This window comes from Tiliqua scincoides, chromosome 2, assembly GCF_035046505.1.
Source record: "Tiliqua scincoides isolate rTilSci1 chromosome 2, rTilSci1.hap2, whole genome shotgun sequence".
Lineage (NCBI taxonomy): Eukaryota > Metazoa > Chordata > Lepidosauria > Squamata > Scincidae > Tiliqua > Tiliqua scincoides.
In genome coordinates, this window is record NC_089822.1 from 49,155,402 (window position 1) to 49,170,207 (window position 14,806).

The 14,806-nt window shown below is 46.5% G+C and overlaps 1 long non-coding RNA gene across 4 annotated transcripts in view; it reads left to right on the forward strand.

Moving 5' to 3' along the window:
- The first annotated feature begins 12,925 nt into the window (after positions 1 to 12,925).
- Positions 12,926 to 14,806, forward strand: part of LOC136639633 (uncharacterized) — a 30,036-nt gene continuing 28,155 nt past the window's right edge. For all 4 annotated transcript variants that reach the window (XR_010793707.1, XR_010793709.1, XR_010793708.1 and 1 more), the window contains exons 1-2: positions 12,926 to 13,027; positions 14,654 to 14,712. This is a non-coding gene — a long non-coding RNA (uncharacterized lncRNA). The remainder of the gene's footprint in view (positions 13,028 to 14,653; positions 14,713 to 14,806) is intronic.

A 14,806-nucleotide genomic window follows, 5' to 3' on the forward strand; every position in this document is an offset into this window, starting at 1 on the left:
GGTAAGCCTAGACAACTTAATGAAAAGCTGAGACATCACTGTGCCAAAGTTCCATACAGTCATAGCTATGGTTTTCCCAGTTGTAATGTATGGTTGTGGGAGCTGGACCGTAAGGAGGCTGGAGCGCCGAAGAATAGATGCTTTCAAATTATGGTGTTGGAGAAGACTTTTGAGAGTCCCCTGGACTGTAAGAAGATCAAATCAGTCAATCCTACAGGAAATAAACCCATTGGAAGGACAGATACTGAAGCTGAAGCTTAAATACTTTGGCCATTTGATGAGAAGGGAGGACTCTTTAGAAAAGACCCTGATGCTGGGAAAAATTGAAAGCAAAAGGAGAAGGGGACGGCCGAGATGAGATGGTTAGATAGTGTCACGGAGGCAATGAACATGAATTTGGACAAACTCTGGAAGTTTGGAAATGGAAAAGGTGCAAAAGAGAGCGACTAAGATGATTACGGGGCTGGGGCACCTTCCTTATGAGGAAAGGCTACGGCGTTTGGGCCTCTTCAGCCTAGAAAAGAGATGCTTGAGGGGGGACATGATTGAGACATACAAAATTATGCAGGGAATGGACAGAGTGGATAGGGAGATGCTCTTTACACTCTCACATAACACCAGAACCAGGGGACATCCACTAAAATTGATTGTTGGGCGGGTTAGGACAGACAAAAGAAAATATTTCTTTACTCAGCGTGTGGTCAGTCTGTGGAACTCCTTGCCACAGGATGTGGTGCTGGCGTCTAGCCTAGACGCCTTTAAAAGGGGATTGGACAAGTTTCTGGAGGAAAAATCCATTATGGGGTACAAGCCATGATATGTATGCGCAACCTCCTGATTTTAGAAATGGGTTATGTCAGAATGCCAGATGCAAGGGAGGGCACCAGGATGAGGTCTCTTGTTATCTGGTGTGCTCCCTGGGGCATTTGGTGGGCCGCTGTAAGATACAGGAAGCTGGACTAGATGGCCTATGGCCTGATCCAGTGGGGCTGTTCTTATGTTCTTATGTTCTTAGTGGTAGGCGGGGGGCCTGGTGTGCTGTGGTCCAAGGGGTCACTAAGAGTCAGGCATGACTTAACAACTGAACAACAACAATGCACTATGGCAGGGCTGTGCAAACTTTTTGCAGGAGGGCCACAAAATCTCTCTGACACTGTGTCAGGGGCTGGGCAAAAAGAATAAATGTACATTTAAAATTTGAATAAATTCACATAAATTTACATGAATGAATATATTCTTGATGAAACATGTGAAAGAATGAAGGCCTTTCGCTAAGCAAGGTTGGCCTTTCCTTTGCTGCTGCTGCTTCACAGATGTGAAACAGCAAGCAGCAGAGGGAGCCCTCAACCCGCAGCTCACAAGAGAGGTTGAGCAGTTGGCCCTCACACTGAGCGCAGTTGCATTGGACCAGCATGGACTCCAGCGAGTCTCCGCTGGGCCAGAAGCTCATTGGAGACTGGGGGCTCCCTGCAGGTCAGATTGGGTGTCTCCGAGGACTGCAAATGGCCCCCAGCCTGGGGTTTGGGCACCCCTGCACTAGGGGAACAGCAACATTAATATGAAGCTGCTGGCACAAGTTAGGGGTTGGAGTTAGGGAGTTGGTGGGATAAGAGCCTGATGCTCACTCATAGGCTGGTCCCTTCCCCTGACAAAGACGAAATGTTATAACGGTAAAAAAAACCATGGAGTCAGTGTCAAAACCCTGTCTTTGGATTCAATGGCTAGTCCCAGACAAATGTTTCCCCCCCACCTCCTTCTTTTCTGTCCCTATAGAACCACAGGTCAGCAACAGGGTGGGCCAAGTTGGGCATAGGCTTCACAGTCCACACCCACCCAATGATCCAACTCTTTTATATTGTCAATAGTGATGCACATTCACTATCTTGGAGCCTCTAGGAGCTGATCCCACTGGACAATGCGGAGCGAAAGTGGAGGAGCTCCCAGATAAGTCAAGATTGAAACAGCAATGTGTGAGCCTTGCATGACCTGCCCATCAGTGCCGCTCTTTCAGATGGGAAAGCACTCCCATCTGCTAAGTGGGACCACTACATGTGCTGTTGACCACATGTTTGTTACAGGACTCACAATGTACTCTGTTGCATGCAACTGCCTGTGAATCTCTAACAACAAATTAGCTAAGTTAATGTTTCCATGACAACATTCCCTGTTCATTACCTGGAGTCGTTAGGACTTCAGCAAATAAATAATAACTAATTCAAAAGCCACTTAAATCTGCAGCTGAATGCATCAGAGTAACAACTAAAGGAAGTATGATAGATGCATAAATGCAATACACAAAAGGCAAGTGACTATCCAAGCACAAAAGGAACTATTGTTAAAGTCAATTTTAACCAGCGTGTGTAGAGTGTGTGGGGTAAGCCCAATAGGATCGGGTTGCCCCAACAGTTGTAAAACACACTCTGACAGTGCACAGAGTAGCTCACTGTAGGAGTGCCACTGGGAAGGTCAGAGCCTTTCTGTACCCATTGGAGAGTCTACAAAGACCCACAAAGGCAGGTAGGATGTCAGGGGAGGCAGGATGGGGTGGGAGAGGGCCAAATGAGGCGGCAATGGGGATAGGTGGAAAGGTGCAGTGATGGGGTGGGGAAAGGATGATTGAGTCCAGGAAGAGGGTGGGTTCAGCGGCGGCAGCGGCTGCCAAATCCTAGCCCCCTTCCAGGCTCAACCCCACAGTGTGAGGCCACATGAACCTGTGCTAGCAAATTTACTAGTGCATGTCCCAATAGACTACTCATTCCCAACCCGTGGTCCTCACAACCACACGTGGTATACAAGATCCTGAGAAGTGGTCCACAAGGTCTCAGGAAAAAAAAAGATTGCCTTCTATCATTTCTAGCGTCTTGCTAAGCCAGCACTCCCCCATGTACCACCAGAGAGTGTGGAGAACAGACCACCTGGAACCAGTAGCAAAAACAACAATCCACAAATCTTCTCTATAAATAATAAATCTCTAATAAATCTTACCTAATTATTACAAATTTAACTGTATTTTTTGTTTGTGTGTATGTGCAAAGACTGGGGACTGGGGGGGTGCATGTGTTCCACGATGATTCCAATTGTTGCCTTAGTGGACTCATTGGGACATGAAACTATCTTCTCATTCCTTCTGCTATATAAACCGCAATGTGAATATTTTTGTTGTTGAAAAGTGGTACCTGCATATCCTGATGAACAAATGGCGTGGTGGAACTTCTGTGTTATTCTTAAAATTTTGCATGTGGGCACAAACAATTGTCCTGAAGCAAGCAGTACCCTCTGTCTTCAGATGATGCCCACAAGTGTCATAGCCTGCATCATCTCAGAAGAGGAATTCCCTCCTATGTATCAGAAAGAAGAGAGAAGATGATACTTGCTGTCTGCGGCTTAAAGGCTTGTATTTAAAATTACATACATACACACCCTTTGACATCCGAAGCGGCGTGAAGCAGGGCTGTGTTCTTGCACCAACCTTGTTTGGGATTTTCTTCGCTGTTCTGCTGAAGCATGCCTTTGGAACTGCAACAGAAGGCATCTATCTCCAGACCAGATCAGACGGAAAGCTCTTCAACCTCTCCAGACTGAGAGCAAAGTCCAAAGTCCAGCTGAAATGTCTGCGTGACTTCCTCTTTGCCGACGATGCAGCTGTCACTACCCACTCTGCCAAAGATCTCCAGCAGCTCATGGATCGTTTTAGCAAGGCCTGCCAAGATTTTGGACTGACGATCAGCCTGAAGAAAACACAGGTCATGGTTCAGGATGTAGACTCACCTCCTTGCATTACAATCTCTGCACATGAACTGGAGGTTGTCCAAGACTTTGTGTACCTTGGCTCAACGATCTCCGACACTCTTTCTCTCGATACCGAGCTAAACAAACACATCAGTAAAGCAGCTACCACATTTTCCAGACTCACAAAGAGAGTCTAGTCCAACAAGAAGCTGAACATACCAAGATCCAGGAACATACCAAGATCCAGGTCTACAGAGCTTGCGTCCTGAATACACTTCTGTACTGCAGCAAGTCATGGACTCTTCGCTCACAACAGGAGAGGAATGCGCTGCCTCCGACGCATTCTCGGCATCACCTGGCAGGACAAAGTTCCAAACAACACAGTCCTGGAACGTGCTGGAATCCCTAGCATGTATGCACTGCTGAAACAGAGACGCCTGCGTTGGCTCAGTCATGTCGTGAGAATGGATAATGGCCGGATCCCAAAGGATCTCCTCTATGGAGAACTCATGCAAGGAAAGCGCCCTACAGGTAGACCACAGCTGCAATACAAGGACATCTGCAAGAGGGATCTGAAGGCCTTAGGAGTGGACCTCAAACAAGTGGGAAACCCTGGCCTCTGAGCGGTCCGCTTGGAGGCAGGCTGTGCAGCATGGCCTTTCCCAGTTTGAAGAGACACTTTGCCAACAGTCTGAGGCAAAGAGGCAAAGAAGGAAGCCAGGGAGACAGACCAGGGACAGACTGCACTTGCTCCCAGTGTGGAAGGGATTGTCACTCCCGAATTGGCCTTTTCAGCCACACTAGACGCTGTTCCAGAACCACCTTTCAGAGCGCGATACCAGTCTTTCGAGACTGAAGGTTGCCAACATGATGAACATACACACCGATACAAATTACACTGACAGATATCAGTGCTGCTTGTTAAACTGGGGAACAGCTCTGCAATTGCAGCCAATTGCTGCAGTTATTTGTTATTGTTGTTATTGACTATCATCGGGCTGACTTCTGAGTAGACATGCATAGGCTTGGACTCTTAGGGTGCAATCCTAACCCCTTATGTCAGTGCTTTCCAGCATTGGCATAGCAGTGCCAATGGGGCATGTGCTGCCTCCTGCAGTTGGGTGTCACTCACAGAGGCCTCCTTAAAGTAACTGAATGTTTGTTCCCTTACCCCGGAGCTGCATTGCCCTTATGTCAGTGCTGAAAAGCACTGACATAAGAGGTTAGGATTGCGCCCTTAATCAGAGTATTGTTTGCTTTGTTCTTATAGCTGCAGGAGCTGTTATTACAATGTCCATTCCTTTGAGCTGGCAGCCCTACGGCAAATCGATATGGAAGCACTTGGGTAGCACTTTACAAAAGATCGTCTTTCAGCAACCTTGAAGCCATCACATGCTCAGAAAGGACCTCCTAATGACAGCACTTGTCACATTCTTCCTGGGAATCGTGCAATCCACCTGCACATTGGTTCTTAAATGTACTCATCACCTTGCCTATTTACAGCAGGCCCATCTGTTAAAGCACCAATATTCTTCCCACTGGCAAGATGATATGGCAGTTCCAGTAACAGGCATTTAACAGAGAAGTGTGGAAGCACTTGCACTTCCTCCAAGGATCCCTTCCTCAGTCCCAGGAATGCCATATGGCTCTTTATTTATTTTTAAAACAGAAACCTATTGACACTGGGCTCCATATCCATGTTCAGAAAAACCCAACACAGGAGATGCCAAAACAACAGATGGGCAAGGCAACAGGAATCTAAGAAGTGGATTAAGATGCCATGTGGCGTCCAAACATGTTACAAAGGAAGGCAACAGGGAGGTACACTGTAGAAAGGTGTTGATGGGCCTTCCCATAATGCAGCAAAGGATTAAAGCAAAGCTGCAATATACTGTGTACAATGATTCATTTGTCCTGTGTAAATGATAAAGAATGAACTTCACAGTGTTTGTGAAAGCACAGCTGTAATTTTTGAACTTCCATAAAAAGTCAATTGCCACAGGTTTTATTTATTTATGTCATGTACATACTGCCTTTTTTCCATCACAAAACCTGCAGGAGTGTATGTGGAGTTCCCAGGTGGTTCTCCACATGGCTCAGCTGCAGACCTGCCAGTCTGGTGTAGTAGTCAGAGAAGAGAGAATCAGGGTCAAGTCCCCACAAAAATCACTGCGGCACTTGGGATGTCAGTCTCTCTCAGCCTAGCTTACCTCAATGGACTGATGTGAAGATAACATGGGGTGGGGAGAAAACCCTATATGATAACAATCTTTTCATGTTGGGCTGAAAAGCTAGACACAGAGTCTCTCAAGTCTGTGCTGGCAAAATAGCTGGTGCAGACTTGAAAAGCCCCATTGTGGGGCTTGTGGCTTTTCCCTGGGGCAGGGTACAAAAGTCACTTTCCCCTGAGGGGACTTCCGGTGGCTTCCCAATGCCCGCTGGATACAGTGGTAGCTCCTTTGGTGCCGCTCCTCCAGCAAACGCCTGGAAACATAGGACTGGGCTGCCATGGCCCCAATCCAACTGGGGCCTTGCACTGCTGGAACTAGTGCCAGAAAGCCTTTAAGACAGACCTAGTAATTCAGTCCTTAAGGCTCACCAAACAGCATCCCTCACTCAGGCATCTTCTTGAGATAAGAACTGGCTGTTGTATGGCTGCATTTCGTACTCACCTTGTGCACTAAACGCTGCACTGAAAGAAAAGATCAGAAAAACCGCCTTGGGGAGGCATGTGTCCAATTCTGGTCACTCATCCATATGCATTTCCACTATTTGATGGGTTGTGTAGTGGTTAATAAATAATAAATGTAATAATATTAAGTAATAAGTGTAATAAATAATAAATAAAAATGGACTTGGGCCAAGCAGATATAGATTCAAATCCCTGTTCAGCCATTTATCTCACTGGGTGACTCACTACCTCTCAGCCTAACTTACTTCATAGGAGGGTGCGTAGCCATGTATATTGCCTTGAACTCTTTGAAGGAAGGGCAGTAGTCATACCCCCCCATCACTCTGGTCCCTCTCGCACTTATTTGTTACAGTACTATTTGTCCCACCATAACTGACAGCTATTCTAGTCAATGAGAGCAGTGTATTTTGGGCAGCATGGGGGCAATCAGCACCGGTTCCTTGCCTCATAGACATTATTGAATCTCTATAGCACTGCTTTACCGCTCTTAACTTTCTGGAATAAATCCCCTGCCTTATGAGAGACATTGCTGTATTGGAATGTAACATATAAATCAATTACAAGCAGAAGAGTCTTCTGCAGTAATATTTCCCATAGTAAAGTATACAAATATTGCTTAGATAGAAGGTTCAAGAGTCAGTTCTGTTGTAACCATTGTGCAGTAATCTTCCCACACAAGTGTGTCCAAAGAAACCATATTTGGCGTGAGAAAAGCCAGGGCAGCTTCCTCTGGTTTCTCCCATGGTGTGTGTCCATCAGGAGTTCAGGCCTGGCGGCTCACCAGCATTACTGACATTCCAAGTCAGTGACTAACATACTAGATGAGTTGTCCTTTCAACAGGGAGTGATTCCCAAGTCTGCTTGTTTCAGTAGACACAATCAATTCCACATGCAATAAATACACAGTGGCTTATTTCTCATGTGTTTGCACACAGCCTTCATGTCTGCCTTCTCAAGACTTAACAGAGGTCATGTTTTTCTAAACAAATCGCAATATTTGGTGGAAAAATGCAATACTGCCTGCAGAGTGTGCACAAGGCTATAGTGACTAAGGCTGCAATCCTAACCACGCTTTCCTGAGAGTAAGCCCCACTGAACAAAATAGGGCTTACTTCAGCGTAGACCTGGTTAGGATTGTGCCCTAATTGGCAAAACTTCATTTCAGGAGGGAAACAAGGAGTTTCTCATCTGTGTTTTCATTGTAACTTTAATGCAGAGAATGGGAGGAGGGGGCTGGGCTACTGGGCAGACCTGGTGCGTGGGCACAAGGTACAAACCTCTGCCTATGCTTCTCCTTTGCAAGTGTCCCAGTCCTGCTTCTAATAATTTAACCAAATATAAACCTAGCTGGTAAAAAAACAGCCTCAGCAATTGATGTATCCACACTTCAGGTGGTCGACTCTGGCCGTCAATTGGCCAGGGCCACCCACCACCATCTGCCCATTTACTTCCACTGCTCTTCCTCTGCCAGCTCTCCGGACTGGAAAAGGAAGGGTGTGTGTGGAGTGAAACAGGAAGCAGAGGAGGCTACAGCCTCTTGTAATTCAGCCCCACCACACAAAGAGGGCCTATAGTAATATTCAAACATAGATTTCTAAAAATTTCACAATATAAACAACATCAGTACAATATTGGTGGGTGGAGTAACAACAGGAATTAATAGATGGCAGATAGCAAAAATCAATATCAAAGCTACAGACCTCAGAACTTTACAACCCCAGGAGTAGCAGAAAGAAAAATCACACACAAATTTCCTCAGTCACGTGCAGATATTTCCTTAAACAAAGATGGAATGAGAATAGGAGAAGGAACAGAGATGGGGTGAGGATGGTTTCTTTGGGAAGAGAATTATAAGGTGTTGGTGCCACAACTGAAAAGATTCTGCCTTTCTACTCACATGCCACACCTCAGTTGGTAAAGAAACCAAAAGTAGAAGCAGGAGTAGCCCAAGGATGATTTTTTGTACAGGCACCCCTTATGACTGCTGCTTTTTCTTCAACTTGTTAATAAGCTAATTTTAAAAAGCAGGAAGAGGAAGATACCCATGAGATACTCTAGGTCAGCCTTGGTTTTCCAAGTGCCCTTCCGCCTTCCTATTCCTACTGTAAAAAAGTTAGCTCAGTGGCAGAAATGGCACTGGTAAGGGAGTGGGTAGACAGGATGATTGAGAGCCCAATCCTATGCATGTCTACTCAGAAGCAAGTCCCACTATAGTCAATTGGACTTACTCCCAGGTAAGTGTGGATAGGATTGCAGCCTGAGGCAACTAATGAAAGTGAAGAGTGGAGAAACCACCATTGTCTTCCATCAATAATTCCTAGGAGGACCACTTCATCTCACCTCATTGGTGGGCCATCCCTAACCAGAAATCAACAGGAAGCCAATGAAAATTGAATAAGATCAGATAAATACTTGGAGATATTAAGTGGACACTTAATTATGAAATGAATGATAAGATGTACACAAGCCTTCAGTGACAATATGCTTACACTTGTTTAGAACCTGCAATGAAGTTCTGAACAAGTATAATTATTGCAAAATGCTCTTGAATGATTTTTCACACAACAGGATATTTTGTCCTATATTTGTCAGAAAAATACAATTTTTGCAGTACCTCTTAAAATATTTGCCAACCTTTCCCTTTGCTTGATTTGCTTATTCCTTAGTATTTTTAGGCTTTTGGAGACACCTGGTGGTTTCTCAACAAAAACCAAAGGAGTTGTCATTTGATGCTTGAGCTACTTACTATTCAGTTGAGTTGTGACCATTTGAAAAGAATTTGTATAAGCCTAGAAGTTTCAGGTTGAAATCATACATATACAGTGGTGCCTTGCAAGACGAAATTAATTCGTTCCACGAGTCATTTCGTATTGCAAAATTTTCATCTTGCGAAGCGCGATTTAAAACAAACAAAAAAAATGCAAAAAAATTCGTCTTGCGAAGCATGGCCATAGAAAAATTCGTCTTGCGAGTCACCAAAAAAATCACAAAACGCTTTTGTCTTGCGAGTTTTTCATTGCACAAGGCATCACTGTACTTGCATGGGCGTAAGTTCCACTGAACTCAATGGAGCATACTTCCAAGTAAGCTTGCATAGGATTAGGTTACACCAAGCAAAAATAAAAATAAATGATACATTTGATTAGGATCACCTACAAGTAAAACATAAAAAAAAAATTTTTTTTTTAAGTGGCAAGCAAGTGTTTGGGTTTTCCAGAATTATTTTTCAGGTTGGATGTTCAATAAATACAACAACAAAAGGGGTGCAGAAGAGAAAAAAATGTTTCAGGGCATGATAGGAATGAAACCCCAAAGCCTACCATTTGTGTAGGTTGCTAGTTGTGGTGGTTTTTGCCACAACAAACTACCCCTCTGGTAGATGTCATGCAGACTCAGAACACATTAAAGTGAATCATTCTAATGGGAACCACAGAGAAAGAGCACTTTGCACAAACATCTATCCTCAGAAGATATACAGGAAATGCACTTCACTCACACTTTGCTGCTCAGAACTCTCTCATTACAGGTACTTAGGGCACAAACCTAACCAACTTTCCAGTACTGGCATAACTGTGCCAGTGGGGCATGTGCTGCATCCTGCAGTTGGAGGAGGCCAACTCATGGAGGCCTCCTCAAGGTAAGGGAATGTTTGTTCCCTTACCTTGGAGCTGCATTGCCCTTATGTCAGTGCTAGAAAACGGGTTAGCATTGTGCCCTTAATCCCAGGAAGGCTTCACACAAACACTCAGTGTTCTGCCACCCATACGAGGAGGGAGGTGCCCAAGGAGAATGCACACAGGGTGGTAACAGCCAGATAAGTCTCTGTAGCCCAGATTTTCCGGGTTTCCCAATTTGGAGCCCAGGTGCAGCTGCCAGAATGATGTCAGCAGCTATATACAGTAACATAAACACACCCCTAAGTCTCTCAAAAACATTTAAATATAAAGAATCATTGCAGAAAATTAGTATCATTGTATTTAGGCTCATACTAGAATGGAAAGTGTCCTGTGTGTACCAAAACTTATTTCTGCAGCAGCTATAGTCCCACAGCTGTGTCCCTGAGCTCCTATATACCCCTTCATGTTCAGCAGATCCACAAGCCATAGAGCTACTGTAGCAGGCAAGCTTCCCCCTAGACGTGACACCAGGAATGTATGCATTCCTGGGCCCTATGCGCATAGCTTGCAGCAATAGCTGCTGCTTCATGCCCGTGGTAGTGCCCCCTGTATCCAATGCAGGTAGTGAGTCCGAGTGAGACTGGAAAATATTACAGTCCCAGGAAATTTCTGGGTTCCCTTTCTGACCCTGGGCCCAGGTACAATTTGCCCCCTTTACCCCACTTTCATGGGCCCTGGTCAAGCCTGCCCACATCCACTTTGATTTTGCCATTTTAGCGTGACTACCTGTAAAGGAAGACAGCCAGGGTGCAACAAAAAGCTAGTGAGCATCCTCAGTAGCAGCAAATGGAGACTTGCTTTTCCATGCTGCCCACACTTGAAATCCAATTTTATTACCATATAAATTAGTTGGCAATAGCACTTATTCATGGCATTTATTATAATTATTTACTGCAGTGGTTCTCAAACATTTTAGCCCAGGACCCACTTTTTAGAATGACAATCAGTCTGGACCTACCAGAAGTGATGTCATTAACCAGGAAGTGATGTCATGACTGCTTTTCATCAAGCAGGAAAAATTTTTTAACAATCCTAGGCTGCAATCCTATCCACACTTACCCAGAAGTAACCCCTATTGTTTACACAGGCCTACAAAATGGAGGGTCAGAAAGGTTTTTCCCAAACTTTATGGTGGTTTGATATGAATTTGGGGTGCCGATTCCAAAAATGGCATCCATTTTGCCCTATCACGTCTTGTTTTGGAGATATAGTATAGCCTCATTAGTGAATGGTTCAAGCAGCTTCCTCATGAGGAAGCCATGGTGTAGACTTCCTCACAAGGGAGCTGCCTGAACCATTCACTAAAGAGGCTATGCTGTGTCTCCAAAACTAGACATGATAGGGCAAAACGGATGCCATTTTTGGAATCAGCACCCCAAATATACCCAGGAATTGGTGCAACGTTTAAGGAAGCAAAATGTGTGTTGGCCTGTGTTATTCATTGTTAAACGCATATACAGGCATATGTCACTTAACAACCTTCCGCTTAATGATGGACTGCATATATGACAGTGGTCAAAGCACAACAAAGAGGCTCTTAATTAGGCAGTCGGGACTCCCATAGTCTGCTGCAGAGTATCTGTTTACATAGCACAGAGGCTCTTAATGCAAAGAAGAGGTAATCAGTCTCCAGTGACCTGTGCAGCCAGCTAGTTTCTGGCAGGGTCTGTTTACACAACAAAGGCACTAGGTTGGACTGAATGTTTGCTTAACAACCAACCCACATAACAACAAGGATTGGAGAAGGTATCCCCATTGTTAAGTGGCACACACCTGTACATTGTAGCTTGTTAAAAGTACAGATCTCCCCCAATGCAGTCACATACTACGTTGGCATCAAGTCTAACATACTAGAAATAAAATATTGAAATGATATTGAATATTGACCCCCCTGAAATTGGCTCAAGACCCACCTAGTGGGTCCCGACCCACAGCTTGAGAAACAATGATTTACTGCACAGTATTTGTATTCGGTTGACAATGTCACTGGCTTCTTACTGCTGACATCAACCATGTTCACAATGTTAATGGCTTACACGAAATTAAACTTTGGGAAACGCTTGCAAAAGGAAAAGGGGGAGGGCGGATCTGGCTGGGCTGCTAAGAACATAAGAGCCACGCTGGATCAAGCCACAGGCCCGTCTAGTCCAGTTTCCTGTATCTCACAGTGGGCCCACCAAACGCCTTGGGGAGCACACAAGACAACAAGAGACCTCATCCTGGTGCCCTCCTTTGCATCTGGCATTCTGACATAGCCCATTTCTAAAATCAGGAGGGTGCACATGCACATCATGGCTTGTAACCCAGAATGGATTTTTCCTCCAGAAATTTGTCCAATCCACTTCTAAAGGCATCCAAGCCAGATGCCGTCACCACATCCTGTGGCAAGGAGATCCACAGACTGCTGCTGCTGCTGCTGCTCCCCCCCACAGGGTAAGCTGGTGTTCCTATCGCCAGTGCGGGGGACGACGACTAGGCCTGCTTGTAGTTTCCATTTAAGCCGAATGCAGCCTGCAACCACGTGCCAGACTGACAGTCTTCAGCCTCTCCCCAGATCCCACGCCAGATCAACCAAGGGGAGTGTGTGTGGGGGGGAGGGGTTGTCTTTGGACGCTTCCACCACCACTTCAAGGAGGGAGGGCGAGAAAGCAAAGAAGGCAGAGCCGGCCCCTCTTTTCCCGATTTGCGCAACAGGGAGCGACTTGTGACGCGCCACGCTTTCCCCCCAGGCTGCGTTGCGAGAGTTTTTCCTCTTTCAGTCCCTTGTGGAGGGGGATGGTACAGCCCTCGAGGCCCTTCCCCACCCCCTCCGCTCAGCTAGCAATGGTTTGTCCCACCGAGACAGAGCATATAGGGAGCTGGCGGAGGGTTTTGTAGGCCCTCTCGGCGTCCGCCCTCCGGCTGGGGCGGGCGGAGGCTGTGCTTGCAGGTATGCGCCCTTGGCGAGAAGAGGGGGCCTTCGGAGGCTGTGTGCGCGCGCTGGGGTGGGGGCTGCAGGAGAGGAACCTGGGGCTGCAGTGCTGTGCACGCTTTCCTGGGAGCAAGCCCCGCCGGAGGCAGTGGGGTTTACTTCTGAGTAGGCCTGCCTAGACTTGGGCTGCGCGCAAAGCTGTTGCGCGCTGGGGTTTCCTCTCTTGCAGGGGCGTGCGCCGCGTGCGGGACCGTGTGGGAGGGAGGAGCGTGGCCCGGACCCCCCCCCCAGGAGGGAAAGGCATGCGAGAGCTGCAGCAGGGGCGCCTGGGGGCGTCTCCTGCCTTCAGCGTTGCCCGTTCGCTTGGGCTGCTAGTGAGCGCGGGCTCAGGGAAGGCACCCAGCAGGCTTCCTGCGCCCCGCGCTGCAGCCTTCCAGCCCAGCCTAGGCACGGTTCCTCCAGTGGGTGTGCTGCATGCGGGACAAGGCGCCTCCATGCACGGCATATGCGCGCATGCGCCACCCATTCGAGGAGGAGTGGCTGTTGAGATGCCTTCCAGTGTCTGGAGCCGCGCGCCGCCTGGTGCCCCGCAGCAAGGACAATATGGGCCACTCCACACCTATTCAGTGCACTGCAGGGCCAAAGTAAGCCAGCAGGAGGATCTCTTGCTCATTTGTGCCCATAGTTCAGGCACTTGGGGCCCGATCCTGTCCAACTTTCCAGCGCCAGTGCACTTGCAGTGCACCCCAAGTTGAGGGAACAAGTACCCCTTCCCTTAATGAGGCCTCTGTCTGCTGCCCCCCCAGCAGGTGCGGCAAACGGTGTGGCTGCGTGGGCACTGGCAAGTTGGAGAGGATCGGGTCCTCAGTCACCCTGTCAGTTGAGAAAACTTTCTTCACCTACAATGGCCAATTGAGTTAAGTGGATCCCAAAAGACTTTGTATTTCTTACAAAGGGTGCAACCGATGGTGTTGTTAAATAAGGGCACAAGCCTAACCTAGTTTTCAGCGCTGGCATAGCTGTGCCAGTGGGGCATGTGCTGCACCCTGCAGTTGAGGGACAGTCATGGAGGTAAGACAATGTTTGTTCCCTGCCCTTACCTCAGTGCTGGAAAGTTGGTTAGGATTGCGTTGCTCTTCTGCAGAAAATTGCTGGGGTTTCCCTGCTGCATCTGCTTAGTGGCATTAAATATTGGTACTGGGACCAGAGTGCTGCATATGCAGGCTCATGGCATCTCTGCATGTGCTTTCCTTTCCCAGCTTTAAGGGGAATGGTAACTTGCTGCAAGCAATTGCTGTGCAGCCCGCATAATTTGCGGTGCACATATTGTTCCTTGGTTAAAAAAAAAAAAAAAGCTGTGTGGCAGTTGGAGTGAGAGCTTTCCATTTTGGGAAGGAGAGTTTTACTGAAGTAAATAAATGAAGTAAAAAAACCTGCATAAACATAAAGTAATAAACTTCAACTTCACTGAAGTTTATTACTTTAAATATGCTAAACATATAATTCCTCATTCCAGGGTTGATCAAGAAATGAGTCTGTTGCTAAAGCACCAAGCATGTGTTACTTTAATGGCAAATATTACTTCATATACTGAGTGATTTTTCACTTGTACTGATTTGGCTAATTATTCCTTGCCTCTTTCAGAAGTAGGCAAAATTCCTCCAATCATGGACAATGAACTTTACGCTTCAGAATATATATAGGTAAGAAGCTATTGGGTACTGTATCTTTTTAAGAGGCACTTGCTGGAATACATCTAGTATCAGATAGCGAATTTGCTGTTTCTCCCTTTTTTGT